The sequence below is a fragment of the Rana temporaria genome, chromosome 4 (genome assembly GCF_905171775.1).
Source record: "Rana temporaria chromosome 4, aRanTem1.1, whole genome shotgun sequence".
NCBI classification, from domain to species: domain Eukaryota; kingdom Metazoa; phylum Chordata; class Amphibia; order Anura; family Ranidae; genus Rana; species Rana temporaria.
In genome coordinates this window covers 216044785-216062494 of record NC_053492.1, presented here as the reverse complement: position 1 = coordinate 216062494, position 17710 = coordinate 216044785, and positions in this window count along the sequence as shown.

The following is a 17710-nucleotide window of genomic DNA, read 5'->3' as shown; positions in this document are numbered from 1 at the left end:
GAGTTTTTTGCACTATATTTGCACTTTATTATTGTCAGCGGATGCACTGCTGTTAATTATGCGTGTATATTTCACTGGATTTTTGCACAGTTTTTTGCACTCAGTAAGTGCTTCAACACCCCTTTATATACATTCTGATCAGTGTGTGAACACTCATTTAGTTGTTGCAGCTGCTGTCTTTAAACGTATTATTCACTGTTATTTAATTATTTATTTAGTTTACAGGTCCTATTTTAGTGTGGTTTGCGCATCAGTTCCCCCCTATTTCAAACTCAGATAGTTTATTTCTTTTTTTATATAACTAATATATTTACATATATATGTTGCATCGTTACATAGTTAGTCTGGTTGAAAAAAGACAAGTCCATCTAGTTCAACCAATAATAGGGAAAACAAGGTTTTAAAAAAATTATACAATCTTATATAAAACCATACTATACCCACAGTTGACACAGAGGAAGGCTTAAAACCCCAGCAAAGCATGAACCAATTTGCTCTAGCAGGGGAAATATTTCCTTCCCGATCTCTCAAGAGGCAATTGGATATTCTCTTGATCAACTTTAACTATAAATGTTAGTATCCAGTTATATTATGTACATTTTGGAAAGAATCTAGAATATAGATACCCATCATGTCAAACCTTAAATTTGTGTGCTAGTGAAATGGCGACAAACATCAGTACTCCATATTTTCTATAGGCATCACTTCAAAAGCCCAGCTGAATAGGTCATCAGTTTAGTGTTACTGAATAGGTCTTGAGCTAGAATTAGTATCTCCCACTCCAGCGATATGTAACATGTGTATCGCAATCAATGTTTTCACACATAGGTGCCACTGATTCGTGAGTTTAAAATGATAGGTGCGATTATGTGGGGGCCTCAACATTTTTTGGGGGGAATTTTATGTGTTTAGCTGTAACTTTATTTTTGTTTTACAAAAAAATACTTTTGTCTTAACGTATATAACTTTACTTTTTTTTTCATCATATAGGGGACAAAAAAAAACTATATGATGATTTTTAGGTGACAGGTTCTCTTTTATGGGCTTCACTTAATGTATTGCAATGTAGAAGACATTGCAATACAGATCACATTGAAATAACTCCCTTCCTGGCTATGCTAGCCAGGAACACTGATAAGCTGACCCAGAAGTGACATCATAGATGCCACTTTCCAGGTCACAGCACGAAGGAGAGAAGAAGAGGTGTGTCCACTTTTCTCCCTCCTCTCTACCTGCTGGCACCTGCCATGTCAGTCCTGGGCCTGCAGATGGGTAAAAAGATGCACAGACCTAGCAGTGAATGGGTTAAACTTATTGTCCATGGTAATATACTTTGCAGTATATTCAGTCTTTTTTCTTCTGTCGAATAGTCCTGCTTGAAAACCAGAATTCATTCAGCCGATGGCTGCAGCACTGATCTGTGTATTCTGATGGGAGAGGTCCCCACTGTCAGAATACAATAGCGCAGCGAGGAATATCCCTGCATCCGCATCACTTATGTAGATACAGAAATATGTGAGATGTTTTTATTTAACTGCTGGTGGATGTGAATACCAAGCTTTGACTGATGAAGGAGCTAAATAATGTACCTGTAGGCAGAATCAGTGGTTTTGAATGATTCAATCTGCCCTTTGAGATGAAAGTATTGACATAGCCAATAAAGTTAATATACAGTCAATAAAAGTAATTGCAGTGGATCCCAGAGCGCTGCTTTTGTGTTTGATGTATTGAGAATGGTGAGGATGAGCTGCTAAAGAGCCTCTACCTGTGGTAAAGGAACAAGAGCAAAAGAGACCTAAGGAACTGATTTACTATTGCTATTACAAAAGCACCAGTCACACACTTGCAAAAACCAAAAGAGACACATTCCTGAAGCTGTGAAAGACTTTCACAAGACTGACAAAGCAGGCATTTTGTAATGTACCTGAAGTTAAATGTGTCAGTTATGTATTGGCAAACCAAAGCTTTAAATTGTTTAAGCATGCATATTTTTAAAGTTTTCAAGTATATAACTGAGAGCTGTAGAAGGTTCAAGGTGGCATACGTTTGAAAATGACAGATTAAACCAATTTATGTGCAGAAAACATAATCAATGTACCTGACTCAAACTGAGCTGTCACCAAAAGAAATAGGGCATCATAAACACATGCAGGAATAAAAGCTATTCATTATTTTATGCTGGGGTTTGGTTCACCAGTAGTGTGAAAGCTGGAACCTGTGTTAAATCTTCATATGGCTGTCAGTGTGATAGATTGATGTTCTGGTGCCAAAGCTTTTGCCTAAAGTGATCGCTGGAGGTGCACAATGCCTATAGCAAGTCTTATGGACTTTTGTTATTGCATTTTTTTTCTTGCATTAGCTTGTATTTGTATGGTTTGGCAATGATGCTGTGCAATTAAAGAGGAAGGAGCAGGGGCACACGCACTTTATTTTACCCCGCATACACGGCTGGAGAAGCTGTGTTGCCGGCATAAAGGCACAGGAACATGTGAGTGCAATAGTCTTTTTGTTTTTAATCCAATAAAATAATTTTATTTACTACACTATGATGGCTATCTATTTCTTGTGAGCATTAACAGAAGAAAATAAGCCATATTAATTTGTTTATCTGGGAAAAGCAGCAGCTTGATCGTATAGGATTGGTTATCCAGACTAATGAACCGAAGGCGCAAATAAAGCTGTATCTGGTGAGTGACCATTGCAGAAGGTGGTGGGATAATCACGGAAGTGGTGAAAACAGCTGCACCTGTAATTTACACATAAGGAATGCAAAGCCTTTTTTCTGGAAAAGTTTGATCACTCACTGGGATTATTTAACATAATAGAGAAATAGAGAAGGGGATTGTTTTTTTTTTCTTTCTTTTTTTTCTTTGTTTCCTCTATTTTATTTAAATTTTTTTTGGATATTTTTACATATTCACATATTTATTTGGATATTGGAATATAATGTCTAGATTTACATTGGTTAAAGCTGAGGAGCTACTTAGAGGCACATCATAAATTGGTGGTGAGCACTTGCACTTTGTTTGTTAGAGGAATATTGTGTAAATGATTTGTTATATTATAGGGGGTTTGTTTGTTTAATATATGCATTTTTTAGAAAGAACATTTTTGTATATTTGCACAGTAAGCATGTATAGTGTTATTTGACCATAGGGGAGCAGAGGACAGCATTTGGGTTTTCTGCACCTAAATAGGTTACCTACATACTTATTTTGGTCTATAATTTTTAAGGTTAGCGCGATCTACTCACTGCATAAACATTTTCCAGCATCTCACCCAAGGGTGATGTGCATTTTTTGATTGCAGCAAACTAAACAAAAAGTTTCACATTTGTGATACAATTTTTTTTGCGCCGGTAATACCCATTTTTTTTCCATATCTCAGAAATATTTAAGCCCCCGTGATATATATATATATATATATATATATATATATATATATATATATATATATATATCAAATATTGTTATCTACATATTTTTTACAGATTGTCTAGCTGTCTCTCTGCTTATGCAAATAATAATTTGTCATAGCCAGTGTAGTGGGATTATATGTAAAGCCATAAAGCCATATACACAACCTTGTCGGACCCTAAGACCAGACATGATCTGCCTTAATTGCACTGAAATGCATAGAAAGCAAGTTATGATGTCACTGGATCTAAAAATCAGGCATGTTTAGTGTGTAAGGGACATCCCTTTTAGATAGCTGTCACCAGAAAAAGTGTCTCTTTTGCAAGATTTCCCCTCTTTTAGATTTATGCTGACCAACCCAGAAATCAGGAATTACCCTTCCTGATGTGGATTAAAAAAGGCCCTTCAACTCTTGGTACACCTAACCCCAAATTATAATGTTAAGGTCCACATATCATACTAGTTACAGCTAATGATAACAAAAAAAAGTTCAGGGTGGGAAGAAAACAGAAGACAAGTGCATTAGAAAAAAAAAATCATAGTAAAAATATTGGATGTAACACCTGATCCCAGCGCCCTATGGCACAGAAATTAAAAACTTACAGTACAGCAGCCGTTATATATGCTCAAAACTTTAAAATAAATATATTCCACCCAACAGTGATAATCACTAGTCAAATAAAATACTAACAGCGCTTAGCTTGAAAACACCACTTTCAAGGGATGATATGCCACCATATCCTGTAAAAATTAGAATATAAAATTCACCCAATTTACCTAAAAACTGGACTTAATTGTATTCCTTAGGTAAAATTCAAACGGTAAAAATTAAAAATTAATTAATCAAAACTGGATGAAAAAACCCACTACTCTATCATTGTGGTCAGTTCCGCATTGTCAGGTCACCTGTGGCCAGGTGACAAGTGCACCCTGTTAGGGTCAGGGATGCACCACAGGGTAGTGAACCCTATAGCCGACTGCTGCGAACAGAGAGGAAGCGTGAGCCCAAGATTCCCCAGGGCGCGGAGTCTAAGACCCAGCTTGGTGTTCACCAGAGCCTCTGGTGGTGAGGATGGTCTTTGCTGCAGTTGGATCCAGGTCGCGACCCCTGGGGTCCCCTAGCTCACGCTCCGCAGGGAGAGAGGGGAAGCAGCAACCAGAACAAGTGATAGTGATGGGTAAGCCGAGGTATGCATGGACGCTCATGTGGGAGCCCCGAGATTTGGAGCGATCCATGGGAGAATGGCTGAACCCCCCTGTTCTGTGACAGCAAAGCCTCATCGAGACTACTTTCTTACTTCATTATCGGTAATGATCGATTTTAATTAATCTTTCTTGCCTTATTGATATAGTATTATGTTTTCTGTCCTCCACCCCCCACCCCTCCTTCCAAATGGAAGATGTCTCTATATAAATGGAGCTGTGGGCGGGGTAGGTGATTGGACTAAAATATGTGAAACACTTTATGTAACCTTTTATACATTCTCTTTCAGTCTCAACCAATTAAACCTCTGAAGAAGACCATTATGGTCGAAACGCGTTATGATATTGTTTATACTTCCATTAATTGTATTCAGCTGTATAAATGATTTGTTGTGTACTGCATAATATTGTATGAATTTTGTATGTCTTTTGTAATGCCGCAACTCATATCCTATGTATTCCCTTTTTCCCCTTTTGATACATGTGAATAAATACTTTTTTCACTTAAATTGCATCCTACTTGTCTAATTGAGCTGCCTAAAAACCCCATTCGGGAAACTTTCTCTGTTATAACATCACCACTATCCCCAGCCAGAGGCTCAAACACCTAAGTCAGTGGCGGAATTATAGGGGTCGCTGAGATCGCAATGGCGACCGGGCCCCTTGCTGCAGGGGGCCCTTGAGGGGCCCCCTGTACTCTTCGATAGAAGGATCGGCAGTTGAGCGGCAGGGGCGGCTGAGATGAGCTCCTCGATCGTCAGCCGAACTGTGCAGGGAAGGAGCTTGTCACATGAAAGTAGTGTGTGCTCTTTGTCTCCCCCTAGAGTGCAGTACCCAGCAGGAAGAGCCAAGGTAAATGTCTGCCATTTTTTTTATGACTATCTATCTACTGTATGTGTGTGTGTGTGTATGTGCATGTATATGTATGTGTGTGTGTATGTGTATGTGTGTGTGCATGCATGTGTGTGTGTATATATGTGTGTGTGTGCATATGTATGTATGTTAAAGCAGTTGTATACCCACTGTCATTTTTTTTTTTTTTAAACCTGAAAAGCAAAAGCCATAATCAGCTAGTATGCACCGCATACTAACTGATTATGAAATACTTACCTTGGAACGAACCTGGCCCACGCCGAGGGAGATGTCATCTTTCCTCGGCGTGTCTTCCGGGTATCGCCGCTCCAACGCTGTGATTGGCTGGAGCGGCGATGTCGTCACTCCCGCCAGTGGCGGTTCGTCCATAGAGGGCGCTGGAGCGCCGCCCCCTCTGGCTCTCACCGCCACTGAGTCAAATAACATAGATTCATGCATTGCACGAATCTATGTTATTTTCGCCGCTGCCGCTGTTATTCAGATGATCGGCGCTCATGTCCGGCCATCTGAATAACGCCAGCTGGTTGGCTGCACGGAAATGTCTATCAAAGCCAACAGCTCTGATAGGCTTTCCCAATACAGCCCCCGGGTCCCGGAAGCTTATTCTCGGAGCGCACAGACTGTACGCCCCTTGAATAAGATGACAGGCGTCTCAGCCAATCAGGTTGGCCGGTTCTGGCTACCGGTAACCTGATTGGCTGAGACGCCTGTCAGTCATCGAGGGCGGGAGAAGACATCGTGGGACGTGGATGCCTAAAACCAGTAAAGGTAAGTGCCGGGCGGGGGGGGGAAGCAATTTACAGGGCACAGTGGGGACAATTGGCACAGCGGCGACCATTAAAGGGCACAGTGGTGACAATTGATGGCACAGTGGCTGCATTTAATGGCATGGCACAGTGGTGACAATGGATGGCACAGTGGTGACAATGGATGGCACAGTGGTGACAATGTATGGCACAGTGTTGACAATGGATGGCACAGTGACTGCGTTTAATTGCATGGCACAGTGGTGACAATGTATGGCACAGTGGCTGCGTTTAATGGCATGGCACAGTGTTGACAATGTATGGCACAGTGGCTGCGTTTAATGGCATGGCACAGTGGTGACAATGCATGGCACAGTGAATGCGTTTAATGGCATGGCACAGTGGTGCGAATTGATGGCACAGTGGCTGCATTTGATGGCATGGCACAGTGACTGTGTTTAATGGCATGGCACAGTGTTGACAATGTATGGCACAGTGGCTGCGTTTAATGGCATGGCACAGTGGTCACAATGGATGGCACAGTGAATGCGTTTAATGGCATGGCACAGTGGTGCGAATTGATGGCACAGTGGCTGCATTTGATGGCATGGCACAGTGGTGCAAATTGATGGTACAGTGGCTGCGTTTGATGGCATGGCACAGTGGTGCAAATTGATGGCACAGTGGCTGCGTTTGATGGCATGTAACAGTGGTTGCGTTTGGGCACAGTGAGACTGCAATTTTTTTTTTCCTTTGCGCCCCCCCAAAAATTTTGAGCACCAGCCGCCACTAGTTTATATGTGCGTGCAAATGTGCATTTATATATATGTGTGTGTTTTTATATGTGTTTGTGTTTACATGTATGTATGCACATTTTATGTATGCGCTTTTAATCCTGACCCCCTATATGTGTACAATCAGAACCTACTTGTTTATTTATTTTTTGATTGTTCATAGTACCAGCAAAAAAAGGCTGTTCCTCCAAAAAGCGATCCATGCTCAGATTGCCTTTCAGAGGCATTTGACAGCCGGTAAAGAGGCAATATCTTGCCTACTGACCGCCTGTTTTAACCCCTTAAATGCATCATCGCTATGCTGCAACTGCATGCAATACACACAGTTGCAGGGGGGTTTGCAGTGTAGCCCCATTCACCTAGGGGTATACTTCAAGGGTGCCCTGACTGGAAAAAGATTGAGAAACACCGACATAGAGCAACCGATGCCTCCATTTTCCTCCTGCAGCCGCTGAAAGCCTGCAGGAGGGAGAAGAGGAGAAGCAGGGAGAACTGGAGAAACCGGTTCCTTTATATGCAGCCACCCACTTGCAACCGGGTCCTGTTCCGCCAACGGGCTCAGAGAAAAGAGCCCTGTCCGGGGGTCAGGGGGGCCCTTCATGGTTTCTTGCATCGGGGCCCTGAAGGTTCTAGTTACGCCACTGACCTAAGTTAACACAGCTGTAATGCCATGTTTCTGACTTACAGGTTACATTTCTAAGAATAATTAAATGCAATGGGTATGTAGTATAATACTAAGCATGTTGCAAATTAACTGGAAATAGAGATTTGGGGTTCAGATGCTTGATGTCAGAGTTCAAATTATTTTGAAAAATGTGTTTTATTAGCTCTAAGTCTATCTTTCTTATCATGAAGATCACCCATATCACAGTTGCAAAAGCTGATGATTCATTTTAGTTTTTTAGTTTTTTTTTTTCAAATTTATTTTTAGTCTTACAGGTTTAATACATGTGTTGGTTCCTGTGCATTTACTGAAAAATAGAGATTATTATCTTTCTTGTACTTGGAATTTGAATTATTAAACAATGTATTCAGAGAACATTACAGGAATTTAGTTTGTCTGAGCTGATAAGTGTATGGAGTATTTGATGATTGCCAAATTTAAGTCTGTACTAATTAGATCTGCAGTTCTGGGAATATTTTGATGATTAGGACAGTCTAATTAGGAGAACTCATGCCGAGGGTATCACACATTTTTTGTCAACATACTAAATGATTTATTGTTCATATATTTTTTGTATATCTTATTTCTTATTATAATATATTTTGAGTGGTCTCTACTGAGACTATGACCCATGACTTACCAAGAGTTCAGTTCCACAGATATAAATCGGCTTCCCACAGCTCACTGGAGTAGAATCACAACAAATGTCCAAACAATCATTAGCAGGCAATGAGGAGTATAGTTAAGGTATTCTGGGACCTAAGGTTTTTCCTTACCATGTGAAGAGGGAAAAGCTTCACAGTTGATCATTGGTTTTGCCTGTCTATGGCAGATGGCTGTAACAAATGCGGATAATACTATATCCACTATAATATATACCGTATATAACCTGAAGGGCTTCGAAATTTTCAGAAATAATTACTATTATCATAACTATTATTATTATTATTACTATTGTTATTATTTTAAAAGTTTGTTGTAATGGTATGGTTCTTACTGGAGTCCCTTTTTAATACAGAAAATAGCATTATGGGGTTTATTTACAAAAGGCAAATCCACTTTGCACTAAAAGTGCACTTGGAAGTGAAGTCGCTGTAGATCTGATGGGGACATGCAAGGAAAATAAAAAAACAGCATTTTTGCATGTACATGATTGGATGATAAAATCAGCAGATCTTCCCCTCATTTCAGATCTTCCCCTCAGATCAAAAAGCGACTGCACTTTCAAGTAGATTTATTATAAAAAGTACATACATCAAGCCACAGATGCATACAGAAAATGTGATCACAGAGATAAAAGCAATGTGGGGAGCTGTAAAATGCGAGCCCGACCTGTTTCGTCCTATTGCCCCAGTTGAAGTCAATTGGGACGGAACGCGCCGCAATTACATTTTACAGCTCCCCACATTGTTTTTATCCCGATGATCACAGTTTTTGTACGCATCTGTGGTTTGATGTATGTACTTTTTATAATAAATCCTCTTTTTTAAATCTGATCGTGTGTACAAGGTTTTAGAGTTTCCCATGTTTAATTTGTATAAAAACATATCTTCAAGTGTGTAGCATCAGATAACTGTATTGTCTATACTATGCATACTAACAGAGACAATGACAACTCTCTTTTTCTTCTCTAGACAAAAGTAAATTGTTAAAGTGATTGTAAAGCTTTGGTTTTATTTTAATTAAAATAACTTTCATAGTATACTTGCCTGCTCTGTGCAATGATCCTCCTCTTCCCTGGTCCCCCACCAGAGCTCCTCGCACTTCCTCCCCCCGCAGATTGTCCCTATAGAAAGCCGCTTGCTATGGGGGCACTCATGCGCACTTGCTATAGGGGCACTCATGCATGCTCGCTCCCGATCCCCACTCCCTTATCACTGGCTTTGATTGACAGCAGCTAATGGCTCCCACTGCTGTATCTGAGCCAATGAGGATGGAGAGAACCTGAGAGAGCCTTGGTGTTTGTGCACATTGCTGGATCGAGATCTGGCTCAGGCATGTATTTAGGGGGCCTGTAGTAGGTGGAACAGCATGCACAAGGTTTTTTACTTTTTGCAAAGAATGTCGTATGGCAAAAAACCTTTTGCCTTTACTACCAATTTAAACTCTTTAAAGTGCTGTAAGCATTAACACAAGCCCACAGAGGTATTCTGATGTCTAAGCTGGCATTTTATACTGCAAGTCTATATAATAAAACATATTTTTAGTCCTAAAAAAAAAATAACCGACTACACACCCTGTATAAGCTGCACTCCGGGAGCTCAGCTGACTTGTCATCTCCCTTGTTTCTCTGTCTCACAACTTCAGTGAGAGGGGCTGAGCTGTCCTGCTGACATCAGCCGGGGAGGAGGGGGAGAGAGGAGAGAGAGCATGCCGACAATCAGCTGAGCGTCGGAGCCGTGCTTATATAGGTACAGATTTTTTACATTACACAGGCACAGGGACACATGTTATTATCATACAGAGGGTATAATACAATTTATTAGCAGAAGAGCAGCAGATAGCAGGCTGCAGATGACAGAGGCATGCAAACGGATCACGGTGTCAGGGCTCACAGCCATGATTATTGTCATCAGTTTGCAGAGGGAAGGGTATAGTCAGGCAGGATTAGCCAGGTTTTTTAGGGTATAGAGGGGGCCAAATGACACAGCACAAGCAGTATTTGTGGGTTAACAAATGCGTTAAAGGTGTGCGGTCTTGGAATGTTCTATCCAAGCAAGTGTAAAAAAGTTAAAAGTTCCCCTGGGTGGCGAATATTTAAAGTAGCAAAAACAATACTGTGATCCCACATATGCCACTTTATGGTTATGTGTTTCCTCTAAACTCTGAAGGTCTTTCACAAAGGATCCTAAACTGTACTTACCACCCCCCCCCCCCCCCATGAAGAAGCAAATTGAAACCTGGGTTGGGTTATACTTTACATGCTTTTGACCACAATTTATAGGATTTACTGTGGTGTAAATCAATTTTTTTTATTTATATAATTATTCTATATCAGTTTCCCTGACGAATTAAAGCTGCTGAGTCTATAAACAATCATTTGCAATGCTCATAATCTACTTTCTAAATGTGCATTCTATTCCAAAAACCTGATACAACGTGGGGCTCAGTAAGCAGTTTTGTTTCTTATATTAATGCTACAAACTATTATACATGAAACATTTAATTTATACATACTGTACATTATACATTACTCAAGATGAAACCTGAATGGAAGGGTCAAATCAGATAAACTGAAGTGCACTATTCTCTAATTGTGACTTATATTGCTGTTACATATGTGACAATATACACAAATCAATGTGATTATGTTCTTTACCATATTAAACGTGTATCGTTAAAGGTTACATTGTATTTGATCTTTAGATGACCTTCACTTAATGGCCCTGAACAAGTATACAAATGGTTTTATTAAACACATTGATCTACATTTTTGGTCAGCTCTCTGAAATAATCGCACAACTACGTTTTTTCTCCTTGTATATCCTTTCTTTCCACCATTTTATTAATGCATAGCTCACCGGTGTATATGTACTGGAAGGACTGTTCTTTTTTTAAATCAAGTTCACCAGTCCTTCCTTCCTTCTGTTCTAAATACTTGCCCCTCTTTTAATTAGATGTAGATATCAATTTAAATTGATGTACAATTTAATGGAAAAATTGTTTATCATGTTTTAGAATTTATTAAACCTGTAAACTATTGCTATTCATAAATGCCAGTATATTAAAAAAAATGTGATGAAATAGCAGGGTTTTTTTTGTAGTACTTTCCTTTTTTTCCCATTGTTTGTATGTTTAAAAGAGAAAAATATATAAAAAACAGGGTGCAATCAGCGCAAATATATAGATCAAAAAATGATGATATTAAAAGTGTATTTATGTGATACAGACCCCCAGGGTTCAGATCACTGGTAATGCCAGCTGAACACTAAGAGAAATTCGCAAAAATCCTAAGCAAGTAAAAAATAAAATAGAAAAAGTGCAGCGCAAAACTCAAATATATAAATGATACTGGTATACTCAAACACCAATACCATAAGTGTGAATATGAATATGCAAAAAAAAAAAAAAAAAAAATTAAAAATTAAATACAATTCAAACAAACAGTCCAAAAGTCCATAAGTGTCAGAAGATGAGTGAATTAAACGAAAATAAATCTCCACCACGTGACAATCCACCAAAATTTTGAAGTGATCCCTCCACCATTGTAGATGGCTACTCTCACCTTCATATATGGACCACTGAGTTAACAGATGGTCAATAAAGCAAATCAAATAGGCAGGTCATGAACAGGAACCAGGCTGATGTATTAGATCCTCATAAGACAACCAAACCGCAAAGGACAGGTGCATGTAAAGAGATAATCACAGACTAAGTGCTCACTGTTGCAATGTGTGGATTTATTCTTTAAAAGAAGCAAAAGTCAGGCTACTCACATTTGGCCAGACAAAAAACGGCATGAAGTAACAATCTTTAGGAATGAACAGCAGATGAGCGACGTGATGTTTCAGGCTCCTAAACCACCGTGGTTTAGGAGCCTGAAACATCACGTCGCTCATCTGCTGTTCATTCCTAAAGATTGTTACTTCATGCCGTTTTTTGTCTGGCCAAATGTGAGTAGCCTGACTTTTGCTTCTTTTAAAGAATAAATCCACACATTGCAACAGTGAGCACTTAGTCTGTGATTATCTCTTTACATGCACCTGTCCTTTGCGGTTTGGTTGTCTTATGAGGATCTAATACATCAGCCTGGTTCCTGTTCATGACTAGTGTTGCTCACGAATATTCGCATTGCGAATATTCGACTCGAATATAGCATATTCGAGAAATCGCGCTATATTTCGAATTTCGCGGTGAATATTCGCAATTCCGAATATTCGCATTTTTTCAATTTGATTTTTAAAACAGATCACATCCTATCGACGTCTAAAAGCATTGCTGGTATGATTAGAGACCCTGGGCCGAGTAGCTAAGCTGAGGCGATCCTATTATGTTGCCAAATTGAAAAAAAAAAAATTGCGATTTTTCGCTATTGCGAATGCGAAAATGATTGCGAATTTTCGATAACTGTGGTAGGAGAACTCTGATTGTCTCTGATGCAAAAGGGGGGGGCTTTGTGTATGTGTATGTTATGAATATTTGTATGTTTGATATTATTATTTTTTGTAAGAAGGAAAAAATTGCGCATACCTTAAAAAAGGGGAGAATACAGCAGCAACTCAAAAATGTTATACAACATAAATTAATACAAGACAGAAAATGGAGTCGCTCTACAAGAATAAAAAATATGTCTAGTGACAAGACATGTGGGCAAATTATAAAATAAGCAAGCGCAAATAACTTGTGAAATACACAGTGAAACAAATATATAAAGAAATATAGTCCCAATAATAGAAAAATAATCTTTCATAAAAATGTCTGATATGTGAAGTGAAAAAAAGTCCAAAGCATGCAGCATGAACGTGTTCAATCTTTAAGGTGTTTGATTGACAAACGGCTGTGACAGATGGATAGAGTAAAGAATCACCACCAATGCAAAACACTTTTTATTTTCTATTGTAAAATATCAAGAATATTCTGAGCCAATCAGAGTGCTCCTTCCGCATTTGCCGAATATTCGCAATTATTTTGTATTGTAAAATATCAAGAATATTCTGAGCCAATCAGAGTGCTCCTTCTGCATTTGCCGAATATTCGCAATTATTTTGTATTGTAAAATATCAAGAATATTCTGAGCCAATCAGAGTGCTCCTTCCGCATTTGCCGAATATTCGCAATTATTTTGTATTGTAAAATATCACGAATATTCTGAGCCAATCAGAGTGCTCCTACAGCATTTCTCGAAATTGCGCAATAAATATCGCATTCGCATGTTGCGATATTTCGATAAAATATCACGAATATTCTGAGCCAATCAGAGCGCTCCTCCAGCATTTCTCGAAATTGCGCAATAAATATCGCATTCGCATGTTGCGATATTTCGATAAAATATCACGAATATTCTGAGCCAATCAGAGTGCTCCTACCGCAGTTATCAAAAAATCGCAATTATTTTCGCATTCGCAATAGCGAAAAATCGCAATCATTTACTTTCGATAAAATATCACGAATATTCGAATTTAGCGAATATATCTCGAATATTCGAATATATATTCGAGATATATCGCGAAATCGAATATGGCATATTCTGCTCAACACTATTCATGACCTGCCTATTTGATTTGCTTTATTGACCATCTGTTAACTCAGTGGTTCATATATGAAGGTGAGAGTAGCCATCTACAACGGTGGAGGGATCACTTCAAAATTTTGGTGGATTGTCACGTGGTGGAGATTTATTTTCGTTTAATTCACTCATCTTCTGACACTTATGGACTTTTGGACTGTTTGTTTGAATTGTATTTAATTTTTAATATTTTTTTTTTTTGTTTTTTTTTTTTGCATATTCATATTCACACTTATGGTATTGGTGTTTGAGTATACCAGTATCATTTATATATTTGAGTTTTGCGCTGCACTTTTTCTATTTTATGTTTAAAAGAGACCCTGTTGCCAGACTATTTATCTCAAAAATAATATTTACTTAAAGTGGTTGTAGGTGCTCGAGGTTCATTACCTTAATGCATTCTATGCATACATTTAAAAAACCTGTGCGGAGCAGCCCAAGCCAATACTAACCTAATCCCCGTTTCAATCCAGCGATGTGCATGAGAGCCTCCCAGATTCCGGCCATGGTTGTCAAGAAGAGGCCCTGTCCTTATCAACATGGGAACAGGGTGCTTTGGGGTGGGGGGGCCGCAGGGCACCCCCCTGCCCCAGAGCACCCAACCCCCCCATGTTCAGGGCATGCGGCCTGGTACGGCTCAGGAGGGGGGCTCGTCCCGTCCCCACTCCTTTCCTGACCGGCCGGGCGGCGTGCTTGGATACGGGTCTGGTATGGATTGTGGGGGAACCCCCACACCATTTTTTTGGCGTAGGGGGTTCTCCTTACAATGCATACTAGACCTAAGGGCCTGGTATGCCCCTGGGGGGGGGGAACCCATGCCGTTTTTTCATTTAAAATTTGGCGTGGAGTTCCCCCTCATGATTCATACCAAACGTCGTGGCTAGAATTGGCGGGAATCCAAGTCGGATTCCCGTCGCTTCTATGATGCGCTCGCTGGAATGTGCTTTTCCTATTCAAGTGAGTGCGAGATGTCGGCAACATGTCGCTGAGAATCAGCGCGATGCCGTCGTGCTGGAAACACATTCTCGGTGACAGGTACTGTACGTGTTGTACGTCACCGCGCTTTGCTAGAGCATTTTTTTTTCAAGATCGTGTGTGGGCAACGTCGTTTTAATGATGAAGTTGGAAAAAACTTCGTTTTTTCTAGAGGCTGAAAAACTTTATTTTTTACAAGCTGGAAATTAATCGTGTGTAGACAGCATTATACAGTGGCCAAATATGCGCCTAATAAGCACCAATCCCACTATCTACGCTAAATCCTTAAAAAAGTCAAACAAGTCCAGCAAGGGTATCTACTACTATGTAGGGACTTAAATCTACCCCCAGACCCCAAGATGGACTCTACTACACTCTCTAACAGACCCCAACCATTGCTACAACCCCTACTACGTACCCATGATCTCTATGATGCCTGGAGATGTCTCCATGCAACGGAAAATGTTAGGGATTAACAACCTCCCACACGCCGCATTGTGAAATGACAGGCGCATGGTGGCTTTCTCATTCTGGGATGGCGCGGCGATCAGTGGTGCACTCTGTCCCTTAGACACAGCTGATCACTGATCTCAGTAAAGCGCCAATAACGAGGCTCTTTACCCATATGATGAGCTATGTCCAATCACAGCTGATCACATGTAAACAAGGAAATGTTGGTTATCGGCATGCCTCTCCTCACATTGACAGCGTGTGAAAATAGGAGAGGAGATCCAATTAGCAGCATTTGCTCACAGGGGCGACCTGCGCCTATAACCAAAGCACAGATTATCAGTGCCCTGATTATCAGTGCTGCTCCATCGGTGCCCAGCAGTGATACCAATCATTGCCCAGCAGTGATGCCAGTCAGTTCTGCCTTTTGGTGCCCATCAGTGGCACCAATCGATGCCCATCAGTGCCACCTATCTGTACCGCATATCAGTGCCACCTATCAAAGCCAGTGCCGCCTATCAGTGCCGCCTATCAGTGCTCATCAGTGCTGAATATCAGTGCTACCTATCAGTGCTGCATACCAGTGCCTACTCATCAGGGCCACCTCATCAGTGGCCTTCACTGCCATCTCATCAGCACCCATTAGTACCACCCTATCAGTGCCCATAAGTGCAACCTCATCAGTGAAGAAGAAAATTACCTATTTACAAAATGATATAACAAAAACTAAGAAAAACTTTTTTTTTTCATAAATATTAGAACTTTTTTATTTTTTTAGCAAGAAATACAACAATCAAGTGGTGATTAAATACCACCAAATAAAAAGCTTTATCTGCCTCAAAAAACGTGTGACAGTGCTGAAAGCTAAAAATTGGCCTGGGGAGGGAGGGGGTAAAAGTGTCCAGTAGGCAAGTAGTCAATAATATTTTAGGAATTCCTTTAAATAGTTGAAACTTTGTTATAGTTTAATTATTTGAAATACTCTACCTTCCAATACAATATAAACAAACATAACTTAGCTTTGGATAAAACATGAACAAGGTATGAACCTAAAATTTCCTTAATTGGTAAAAGCACTTGTATTTGACCTGTGTTTCTTTGCAATTTCACCAACAATATTATAAGCATTTTAACACAATTTCTTTACATTTTTTGTGAAAACAATGTTACTAAAATAACATTAATGACATGCAACATTAGCCTATTTATATTGCAGTATTCAGGGTGTAGAGAACGTTATCTGCCTGGCCTTACATTTTAATTGCAATTTGAAAGAGTGTAAAATGATTAAACACCTCTATTGCTTCAGGTGTATTAATTTATCATTATCTAAAAGAAAACAAAATGACAGATGCAGGAGGACTTTGACATGGAGAAAAACACCAGTGTGATATTTCAGTGTGAAATAAATCCTAATATAGTGTTACTGGTATAGAGTGTTATATAGTGTTTTCAACTATGTTGATTGCTTAATAAGTTTACACTGGTAAGAAAGCACTGGAGAGGACAGTATTGATAAAAATCACTTCACATGTAATGCTTTTCAAAGTTCATACCAATTAATTTCTATTATTTATTTTTTTATTTCTACCATGCTGCATCAATTTACATCTGCAATTTGGGAGAAATCGTTTTTAGCAAAACAGTTATCACAAATTGCAATTGCATTTATCAAAATGACTCTAGCTTGTTAAATCAATATACTGTATGTACTAATTTCATTTAAAGTCTACGTATAAAATAAATCCATAATTGTTTGGGTATCCACCTACGTGTTGGTAAACACAGCCTGTATATTATTTATTTTGCAGGCTGCTGCTAAATACCTGGTTTTCCTGACACTTTCCTGTGGTTCCTGCTTCAAACTGACCATGCCAATCATGGAAGCAAATCCATGCTGGGGTAGTCGGCTTGTGCGTGTGAGATCCCTGCTAGAAGAAACAGGATGTCATGTATCTACTATAGTCAGTTTTGTGGCACACTCCCTGCCCAGACCCACTTTTAGGAGATTTGGGGCAAAGCATGGCATTCAGTATCTCCCAGTACTCAGAGCTGTCATATCCCCTCCAACCGCACAGTGTTGATCACAAAGGCTCCTAACAGGAGCCTCCCTATCCAAGTGCACACATATGGGAAATGTACTTCTCCTCTGTGTGTGATCCCCCTTCATAGACACATAAAAAAAACTAAGCCTGTATACCCAGCTTAACAAATCAGAATAAGAAGCAGTGATCCAGCCTGTGCAGTAGATACTTCAGGGGATTGTCACACATAGGATGGAGGCTTCCCACTGTGCAGGTGGTTGATTGCTAACACCACTGACTCCAAGCCTCATGCAAATTTGTGATGTGGAGGGAAGCACC